The sequence below is a fragment of the Cajanus cajan genome, chromosome 9, assembly GCF_000230855.2.
Source record: "Cajanus cajan strain Asha chromosome 9, NIPB_CcT2T_4, whole genome shotgun sequence".
NCBI lineage: Eukaryota > Viridiplantae > Streptophyta > Magnoliopsida > Fabales > Fabaceae > Cajanus > Cajanus cajan.
The window spans coordinates 35,558,218-35,569,815 of record NC_138525.1 but is presented as its reverse complement, the minus strand read 5'-3'; the positions used below and the strand labels follow the sequence as shown (position 1 = coordinate 35,569,815).

General features: G+C 38.0%; 1 non-coding gene across 1 annotated transcript; it reads right to left on the bottom strand.

Moving 5' to 3' along the window:
- Window positions 1-583: 583 nt before the first annotated feature.
- Window positions 584-688, bottom strand: LOC114915256 (small nucleolar RNA R71). Its single transcript, XR_003803207.1, has one exon. It is a non-coding gene; the product is annotated as a small nucleolar RNA R71 (small nucleolar RNA).
- Between the last annotated feature and the right edge of the window lie 10,910 nt (window positions 689-11,598).

Sequence of the window (11,598 nt, the reverse complement as noted above, 5' to 3'; positions counted from 1 at the left end):
CAATTTGATCCTGAGATTGATAGGACATTTCATAGAATAATTAGAGAGCATATCATTCCATTTTTAGATAGTGATAGTCATAGTCATAGTGATAGCCATAGTGATAGTCTTAGTGTCATAGTCATAGTGATAGCCATAGTGATAGTCTTAGTGTAACTGTTGCATCTGAGCTTGATTTAAGTCAACCAGAAAACATGGGTGAACAACCTTATAATGGACCTCGTGAGAGGACTCTTAGGGAGATGGCTGCACCTGATTTTACTTATGAGAGTTTGTGCATTCAATATCCTGAAGAAGATGTTCCTTTTGTGCTTAAAACTGGACTAATCCATTTGTTGCCCAAGTTTCATGGTCATGTAAGTGAGGATCCACATAAACATATGAAGGAGTTCCATATTGTTTGTTCTACCATGAAGCTTCCTGATGTTCAAGAGGATCACATTTACCTGAAGGCATTTCCACATTCATTGGAGGGAGTTGCTAAAGATTGGTTGTATTATTTGGCTCCTAGGTCCATCACTAGTTGGGATGATCTGAAAAGAATGTTTCTGGAGAAATTCTTCCCTGCCTCGAGGACCACTGCAATTAGAAAAGATATATCAGGTATCAGGCAACTTGGTGGTGAGAGCTTGTATGAGTTTTGGGAGAGATTCAAGAAGTTGTGTGCAAGTTGTCCTCACCACCAGATTTCTGAGCAGTTGTTACTACAATATTTCTATGAGGGGTTGAATAACATGGAGAGGAGTATGATAGATGCTGCAAGTGGTGGAGCACTTGGTGCATGACCCTAGCTGAAGCCAGACACTTGATAGAAAAAATGGCCCCCAACTCTCAACAATTTAGTACCAGAAATGATAATGTAATTGTCATCAGAGGAGTTCATGATGTGGCCACTGATGCAGATAAAATGCTGGAGAGTAAACTTGATGCATTGGTCAACCTGGTGACTCAACTTGCTACAAATCAAAAATCTGCATCTATAACAAAGGTCTGTGGCCTTTGTTCTTAATTGATCATCACACAAATGTATGCCCTTCTCTGCAACATTCAGGAGTAAATGAGCATCCAGAGGCATATGCTACAAATATTTACAATAGACCTCATGTCCAGCAACAACAGCAGCAGGGTTATGACCTCTCCAGCAATAGGTACAATCCAGGTTAGAGAAATCATCCCAATCTCAGATGGTCTAACCAGCAACAACAACAACAGCCATCCCCTCCCTTCCAAAACAATGTTGGTCCTAGCAGATATGTGCCTCCCCCTATCCAACAACAGCAGTAGAGACAACATGAAGCTCCTGCACCACCATCTCCTTAACCTTCTACTTCTGAACCTTCATTGGAGGAGTTAGTGAGGCAGATGACTCTTCAAAATATGCAATTCCAGCAAGAGACCAGAGCTTCCATTCAGAGCTTGACCAATCAGATGGGGCAGATGGCTACTCAACTTAATCAGGCACAGTCTCAAAATTCAGATAAGTTGCCTTCACAGGCTGTGCAGAATCCAAAAAATGTGAGTGCCATCACATTGAGGTCGGGGAAACAGATTGACATACCCACTGCAGTACCTCTACCTCCATCTGCACCTGTGCCAGTACCAATTCCAACATCTGCACCTGAGCAAAATGATGAACCAGTTGGTGCCCGAAGTTTCATGCAGGTGGACCTTCTGGTCCTAAGTCTCTATATATATCCATTTTCCAAAATTTCCAAATTTCACCCTTAACACCTATTCACCTCAAATATTCTATTCCTTGAAGTATTTCAACCCTAAACCCTAAACAGTTTCTCTAAAAACTGTCTCTGTTTGACAAATGAGACCCTCCGGTCCTAAGTCTCTATATATATCCATTTTCCAAAATTTCCAAATTTCACCCTTAACACCTATTCACCTCAAATATTCTATTCCTTGAAGTATTTCAACTCCCTAAACTCTAAAACAACCTCAAATTCACTCAGAAATACCAGATTTATCTCATGTTCCTATCCTTCAATCTCCTACCCATCCTATTCCTTTCCATGCAATACTCACAACTCACCACAATATGAAATGCAACATGCATTAACATGCAAACAAACATCACATTCATATACATATTCTTGGAATAATGAGTTGCATGCCATAATACTTCACTTAACTAAGATGAGAAGGAAGGTGATCAGTCTTCTTCCCTCTTAGTACCAATTCAGTATAATGGTGTACAATGCATCGTTCACCACATTCATGTTACACATGCCTATATAAACCTCTCATCTCATACTAAAAAATCACTACTATATCCAAGCAACCAATCAAAATTACCTAAACATACAACATGCACAAGATAAGTACATTTCAAATCCACACCTCCAAATCCAATCCAAATCCAAATAAACAACATACACATATATACATACATATATATACATAAAGTATATCTACTAAATAGCCCAATATTTCCATGGCGTTACATTTTTGGTGAGGCATTGATCCTTACCAACATGGATGGTGAGGAGTTAAATTATCCGGTGAATTCCGACGCCATCAAGAAATTCTATGCTTGAGCGAACTCACTTGCTAAAAAAAATACCCGCTAGGATATGTCCTAGGCAAAAGTTAGGGATAATATAAAAGGGCAAGTGATGAGCATCTAGATAGAAAACTAAGAGGTGAGCTAGACACCCTATCCAAACATTATAGTCCTTCAAAGAATTTGGTCAAAGTTTAAAGCATGCTATTCAGACAACTAGGAGGATGTTTATTTTTGTTCTTCAAGGAATATGTTTGCTTGAAGCCCAAACACTAGCCTACCTTAGCCAGCCATTCTCTCTAAATTCCTTTTGTAATCCTTCTCAAAGCTTTTGATTTACAATAAAGATATCCATTGTTTATTTCACTTCTCTTGACCTATATTGTTTAAATGATGCGTTTCATTAATTAAATGGGGTGTGAACCGGTTTAATAAAAGAAAATAATGAATGAATAACAACCTTGTATGAGCTCCTAATCAAAGGTTCCATAGTGCTAAAAAAATAATAAATAAATAAATCAAAAAAGAACCTTACCTCAAGGAGAAAAGAAAAGGCCTTCGAACAACGGGAAACAACTAAAAAGGCACATTGTACATATGTGACATACGTGAAACGCATATTTAAAGAAAGAATTATTTTTCACATGTAAGGGGAATTATCTAGAATAAACAATAAATTTTAGATGTATTTGTGACAGCATGCATTCATCATTTGCACAGTAAAAAAAAACATAGAGAGAGAAAGAGACGAAGGTTCAAGATAATAAAAGCTGAAGCTGGAAACAATAACAAGATTTGGAAAATTCCTTGGCCTGGGGAATTCATCTACAAAGGGGCAGAGTCTCTCCACAGCAAGCCATCCCACAATGATCAAGACAAACAACTCGACAAGAACAAGTTCATCTACATGTCAATCATAACATCCGCAAGTCGTATCTCATCAACCCATCACACCAATACCTCAGGAGTTCCCTTACTCCCACACGCAGATCGTCAATAGAGTTCTCCCAAAAAATCTAACATCCACAACAGACACCTGGAGATGTATCATAATTCTCCCCTCGACAGGAGCAACACTAGATTCTTGCCAACCAATCCTCAAAAGATGCCTGGAGATGCATTATAATACTCACATGGCAGGAATAACACCAGAATCCCTTCCATCCATTCCCCAATAAAGATGCCTTGAGAGGCATTATAATACTCATCCGGTAGAAACAGCACCAGAACCCCTATCACACATGTCATCCCCAATGGAGACACCTAGAGAGGCATCATAATACTCACACAACAAAGTACAAGATTGGAAAAGGTTGTTGGACCCTCAAAACCAGTACAAGATCAGAAAAGCTTGTTGGACACTCAAAACCAGTACAAGATCAGAAAAGCTTGTTGGACACTCAAAACCAATACAAGATCGGAAAAAGTTGTTGGAACCTCAAAACTAGTACAAGATCGTAAAAGTTTGTTGGACCCTCAAAACCAGTACAAGATCGAAAAAGGTTATTGGACCCTAAAAACTAGCACAAGATCAGAAAAGGTCGGTTGGAGCCTCAATACCAATCTAGCCTGGAGAGGCTGGATCAAGGAATACTCAACAACAAGCTCCGAAAAGTTCGGCTGGAGCCTTAATACCAATCTAGCTTGGAGAGACTGGAACAAGTAACACTCGCCATAGGCCGACTAAAGCCTTAATATCAGTCTAGCCTAGAGAGGTTGAACTCAGAACATAGTCCCTCTTCAATAAGTAATAAATAAAATCTCAGTATCATAGAGAAGCAACTAGAGGAAATGGCATGGAGCATCTGCATGAAGATAGAAAATTAGATGGTACAGTTTGCCATCCTTGTTACCCAATGGACTACGCAACCCAACACTCAACTACTCAGAAGAACAAGGATACAAGCAAACCCATCAATTCAAAGGAAATGACGTGGAAGCGCGTGCACGAAGAGACAAAGAGAAGACCTGGATGAATTTCTACATCTTTACTTGCCTTTGGAAAAGTAACACATAGTTATCCAAAAAGACAAGTAAAGAGGGGCATCTATAGACACCTAATTTCATCTAGGGGCACATAAATACATAAATAAACTTTTAGCATGAAGAAGAAGCTGCCAAAGGCTCGAAAACAACACTAGAGGAGGCTAACATGACATCTAGAGGTTTGAAACACGGAGTGCCCGAATAAGTATTCCAAAATAGGTTGTTCTTATATCGGAACGGTCGTTCCAAGCTTAGAAAAAGCCTGTAATCCTAGGTCAAAATGCCTCATTCTAACTCAATCTATTATATCCAAAATTAAAAATCTAGAATGGGCTATTCCTCTTTGGGAACGGGACGTTCCAATTTCAAATTTTGTATGTAACAGAAAGGTCTAGAATAGCTCATTCTGAATTCAGAATGGCCTGTTCTGGTAGATTTTCGTGCCTATAAATAGAAGGCTCATGAATAGTGAGTGCTAAAGGCTAAAAAATTTGATCTCTGAAAGTCCCTCTAGAATCTATATACTTTTTTCTTCTTTTTATGTGGTATTTCTTGAGATTTGTGAGGTATTTTGAAGTGTGAAAGGTAGTCAAAAAGAACCTCAAATTTACTACATTGGAAGTATCTATAAAAGCTCGTTTTAAGAGGTATCTTTCTTTACTATTTATCTCTTTTGTTATAAACTGATGAGGTTCAACTTGAAGAAACCTCAAGGAATGCTCTTCAATACTTCTCGGATCCTTGGAAGAAATGCAAGGACTAGAAGCTCCAAGAAGAACAAGTGTAGCCAAGCCTTGACCAAGCTATTCTCGGATAGAAATGATGAAGGAACCTAACTCTACAAAGAGAGGAGCTCAAGTAGGGTAGAGAAAGGTTAAGGAAGACTTTCGGATGGGAGAAATGCAAAGAGTAATTTCTCATTCAACAATTCCAAAAGTGTTACAATTCTCAACCAAAGAGAGATTTATAGAGAAAATTAGGTTAAAGGTTGCATGTTGGGTTAACCTAGGGTTAAGTAAACCATGGTATGGTTTACTTAACTCTAGGTGCCAAAATTTGAATTCAAAAATTCAAATTTTGGTGCCAACCGGTCACCTCCTCCATGTGCACTCATTTGGATGTGATTTAGTATCCATTTGAGTTGCATTTCGGTCACACCATGTGCATGTGTGCACATGGCCGAAATACACTCCAAATGCCATACTAATTACATGCAAATGAAAATGTACATGTTAACCTGAATTAACCCTAAATACAAGGCCCAAAATACAATACAAGCCCTAAGGCCCAAACCTACACTACTCCTATTCTACTTGGGCTTGAGTCAAAGCCCAACTGAAAAGTGTGATGGGCTTTTCTTGAGCATGGGCCCACTCTTCTTGAATCCTCTTTGCCTTAGCCCTAGTATTTGGGCCCTTGGCCCATGGGCCTCCTCCATCATCCCCTCCCTCTTGAAGAAGATTTGTCCTCAAATCCAAAGCTTCCTCCTCTTGGCCAGCAAGTCCTGTAAAAAGAGATAAATCAGAAACATTGAAACTAGGACTAACCCCATATTCAAAGGGGAGATCTAAGACATAGGCATTATTGTTTATTTTTATAAGGATTTGAAAGGGTCCATCTCCTCTAGGACTAAGTTTTGACTTTCTTTTGGAAGGAAACCTATCCTTCCTAAGGTGTAGCCAAACCCAGTCTCCTTCATTGAAGATAACTTCCTTTCTACCCTTGTTATTGTATTTTGCATATTTTTCTGTTTGGGATTGAATATGATTCCTAACCCTCTCATGCAAGTTTTTGACAAATTCAGCCCTAGATGTACTTTCTTTATGGATAAAAGAAGCAACATCGAGAAGGGGTAATAAATCCAAAGGAGTTAGAGGATTGAAACCATAAACAATCTCAAAAGGAGACATGTTGGTGGTTTTATGGACCACCCTATTGTAGGCAAACTCCACATGAGGGAGATAGTCATCCCATGACTTTTTATTGCCTTTGAGGATTGCCCTCAACATAGTCCCAAGAGACCTATTGACTATCTCAGTTTGCCCATCAGTTTGCGGGTGACATGTGGTAGAAAATAGAAGTTTAGTTCCTAGCCTTGCCCATAAAGTTTTCCAAAAATGGCTAAGGAACTTAACATCTCTATCGGAGACTATAGTTTTAGGTAACCCATGAAGTCTTCACTATTTCTTGAAAGAATAACTTAGCCACACTACTTGCATCATCCACTTTGTGGCATGGAATAAAGTGTGCCATTTTACTAAAACGGTCCACAACCACAAAGATGGAATCCTTTCCTCTTTGGGTCCTAGGCAAACCAAGGATAAAATCCATGGAAATGACTACCCAAGGAGCATTGGATATTGGCAAGGGGGTGTATATTCCATGAGGTTTTGTGGTAGATTTAGCTTGTAGACAAGCTATGCAACTACTACAAAATCTTTGAACATCTCTTTTCATATGAGGCCAAAAGAATTTTTCTTTCAAAAGTGAAAAAGTTTTCTCAATCCAAAATTCCCCATGAGCCCACCCTCATGGCTCTCCTTTACCAAGAGTTTCCTAATAGATCCTTGGGGAATACAAAGTTTATTTTCTTTAAAAAGAAACCCCTCAGAAATATAGTAACCTTGATAAGGCTTTTGAATACATAAAGAATAAAAGAAAAATCAAGGTCTTTCTCATACAATTCCTTTATGTCATTAAACCCTAATATTTGAGAACCTAGGATGTTTAATAACACATGTCTTCTTGATAAAGCATTAGCTACTACATTTGTAGAGCCTTTCTTATACTTGATGAGATAAGGAAATTGCTAAAGGTACTCAACCCATTTGCCATGCCTTTTATTTAATTTATGTTGACCCTTCAAGTACTTAAGTGATTCATGATCACTATGAATAACAAATTCCTTGGTCACAAGATAATGTTCCCAAGTTTGAAGGGCTCGAACTAAAGCATATAACTCCTTGTCATAGGTAGGGTAGTTCAAGGCAGCCCCATGAATTTTTTCATTGAAATAGGCTATGGGATGGCCACCTTGTAACAACACAGCTCCTATGCCAAGACCTGAAGCATCACATTCTAGCTCAAAGGTTTTGCTAAAATCAGGGATAGCTAGAACAGGTGCTTGAGTGAGTTTTTGCTTAAGCTCTTGAAATGCTGAATTATGTTTTTCTTGCCACAAAAAGACCACATCCTTTTTCACCAACTCATTGAGAGGTGAAGCTAATGTAGAGAAGTTAGGAACAAATCTTCTATAAAATCTTTCCAATCCATGGAAACTCCTAAATTCACTAACATTAGTAGGAATAGGCCACTCTTGAATGGCTTTGATTTTCTCGGGGTCCACATGAACCCCTTTTTTACTCACCACAAACCCTAGGAATATAACATTATCCACACAAAAAGTGCACTTGTGTACATTGGCAAACAAGTGATTGTCTCTAAGAACAATTAGAACTTGTCTTAGGTGATCCACATGATCACTTAGACTTTGGCTATAGATTAAGATATCATCAAAATAAACAACTACAAATCTACCAATGCAATCCCTAAGGGCATGATTCATTAGCCTCATGAATGTGTTAGGTGCATTAGTAAGCCCAACAGGCATTACTAACCATTCATATAATCTAAACTTAGTCTTAAAAGCAGTCTTCCACTCATCACCTTCCTTGATTCTAATTTGGTGATATCCACTTTTAAGATCTATTTTGGAAAATATGGATGACCCATGCAACTCATCAAGCATGTCATCAAGCCTAGGAATTGGGTACCTATATTTTATGGTGATGTTGTTGATGGCTCTACAGTCACAACACATCCTCCATTTTCCATCTTTTTTTGGCACCAAGATAATAGGTACAACACAAGGGCTTAGACTCTTTTGAATCCAACCCTTATCCAACAATTCTTGTACTTGCTTCTCTATCTCTTTAGTTTCTTGTGGATTTGTCCTATAGGCTGGTCTATTGGGTAGACTAGCCCCAGGCACAAGATCTATTTGATGCTCTATTCCCCTAAAAGGTGGAAGTCCCATAGGGCCTTCACTAGGAAATACATCATCAAATTCTTTTAAAATATTTTTAACTTCAAGAGGTAGAGAAGTTTCCAAAGAAATTGTGGCAGTGCATGTGAGTGTTCCTCTACACATGAGGATATGAGAAGATGGTTCAAGTAAGAGAGAGGTTTTTTGTAAAGTTTTTGTTTCAAATGTCTCTCCTTGAACTATCTCTAGAGAGGAAACACTAGACTCTCTAGAATCCTCTTGATTGCTAGTTTTTAGAAATTTTTTTCTTTCTTTTTTTGATTTTCTTTTTCTTTCTCTTGCTCACGTTTGGTCTTCATTTGTACTTGATCTTCCATCACTTGTGAAGGTGATAGAGGATGAAGCACAAACTTCTTCCCTTGTGAGTGAAAGTTATTTTATTAGTTAGGCCATCATGGTGTGTTTGCTTATCAAATTGCCATGGCCTACCCAACAAAATATGACAAGCTTCCATGGGAACTACATCACATTTAACTTTATCTTGATAGTTCCCAATGGAAAACTCTACTTCCACTTGTTGGTTAACCACCATATCCCCATCATCATTGAGTCAATGAAGTTGATAAGGTTTGGGATGGGGTGTGGTAGTTAATCCCAACTTCTCAACCATCCTAGTGCTACAACAATTGCACCAAGATCCACTATCCACAATTAGAGAACAAGCTTTGTTGGAAATATTACATCTTGTGTGAAAAATGTTCTCTCTTTGTGATTGTGTATCACTAGGTTGGTTATTGAGGACCCTTCTCATCATAAGAAGTTCCCCATTGTAAGGGTAAGTGACCTCACATGACTCTCCCTCACTTGCTTCTTCTTCATCCTCACTTGAAGATGGAGAAGTAGTAGCTTCATCTTGGCTACTATAAATGTCTTGGCCCCTTAGTATCATGACCTTTTTGTTAGGGCATTGAGAAGCAATATGGCCTCTCCCAAGACACTAAAAGCATTTTATGTCACTAGTTTTGGTGCTAGTGTGTGAGGTGTTTTTCTTTTATTTTTTCTTCTTTTGTTTTACCCTTGTCTAGATTTTTGGAGGAATCAAAAGTATTTTTCTTTTCAAAAGTTTTTCCCTCCCTCTTGTAGTCAATCTTTGAATAAGAAGATGAGTATGAGCTTGTTTTGAAGTTCTTTCTCAAATTTTGTTGCTCAACCTTGATACAAAGTTGAACCAAGTCATTCAAATCTCTATAAGGTAGAAGCTCAACCTTATCTCTTATCTCAAAAGTTAAAACACTCAAAAATCTAGCAATGGTAATATCTTCTTCCTCCCTAATGCCAGCCCTCATCAAATACAACTCTATGGTTTATCTATATATTCTTCTACAGTCATGTTCCTTTGATGGAGTCTTTGGAGCTTGTTGATAAGCTCCCTAGTGTAGTATGAGGGAATGTGTCTCCTTCTCAAAGCACTCCTTAACTCATTCCAATATTGTATTGGAGGGTCATTATGGAGGCGCCTATCCCTAACAAGGGATGTCCACCAATACATGGCGTGGCCTTGGAAGCTCAAGGTGGCTAGAGACACTTTTCTTTCTTCACTCACTTGATGGCAAGTGAAGATTTGTTCAACCTTCATTTCCCAATCAAGGTACCCCTCCACATCATCTTTACCATGAAAATAAGGGAGATCTACCCTAGATTCCCTAGCTTTGGGGTTTCTATGAACTCTCCTAGGAGGTTGTTGATAATGATCACCTAAGGCTAGGCTATCATCATGCATGGATTCTTCTATAGTTGAACTATGAGCTTGAGAACTATGTTTATTTCGGTGTCTATTGTGCAATTTTTCCTCTTTTTCCTTTAAGAGACGAATTTTCTCCTCCAAAAGAGCAAGTTGAGACTCCCTTTCAAGTTTTTCTTTAAGTCTATGTTTAGCCTCTTGCTCTTTCCAAATTTTGAGTGATCTTAATTCATGTGCTACCTTGGAAATGTCATTGTAGTCACTTGAATTACTATCACTTTGAGGAGTAGAAAATTCTTCCATTATAGGGGAAAGATTTCTTTTAATGAAAGACTTTTTAAAAGCAATTTTTAAAGGTTAAGACTAAGTACTTGGAGGACTAAGTATACAAATTGAACTTTGGAGGGAGGTGAGCTACTAAGAGCCACCTAATAACCAAGCCTCTTCAAGTAAAAATTACTAATCCACCTTGTAGTTAATCCTCACCAAAAATCTTTTCAATGAAAATATTTTTTTTTTTTGTGATTTGTGATATGTTGAATAAGCTAGACGAATTAGGAACTAAAACAAATTAAAATTGCAAGAATTTAAAACTAACAGATCCCTAAGGTGAAAGCTTGAGAGGTACCAAAGACCAATCAAGGACCACTTTCACCAAGTCTAACGAAATTAAGGTCCCTAAGGAGAGATGGTTGTGTACCAAAGACACTCCCAAGACACTCCTAAAATGGCCAATTACAATTGAATTAAAAGCTGGACAGAAAATTAAACAAGTGGCTTCAAGGAAACACAAAAACAACCACCAAAATTAGTGAAGGAATTAGAGACCACTTTTGTAATGAAAATTCAAATTAGTGATGAAAAATTGGTCTCTAAATTCGTCACTAATACCCTGTTTTTTTTTTAAAAAAAAAATTAATACAAAGTGAAGTGTTCTCCAATGTATCTTCTCGGTTTTGTAAAGGTACAGCAGCCACACAAATTCCAGCAACAAAAGTGTTTGGTGTTTGATTTTTGGTAGCCAATCCGAGAAGCTCTCCTTGTCACCTGCCTCCTCCTTATCTTAGTCCTCTTTTGATGACCCTTGTAGAACTAGTTTCTATGGAGATAGACTAGGTCAAAACTAGGCCACACTTTGAGTACAATATGAACACAAACAACCAAGACAATTTGAGATTTAACCAAGACAAGAATGGAGTATAAGAGTAGACAATATAGATGAGCAAGAAAAGAAGTAGGCTAGAACAAGAAGGAAGAAACCTAGATAGGTTCTAGAATTTGAATAACAAATCAAAACACTCAAAAGTTGTAAGCTAAAAATATATGGTATTGCACTACACAATAGCAACCCAAAAACAAATCAAGTCAACACAA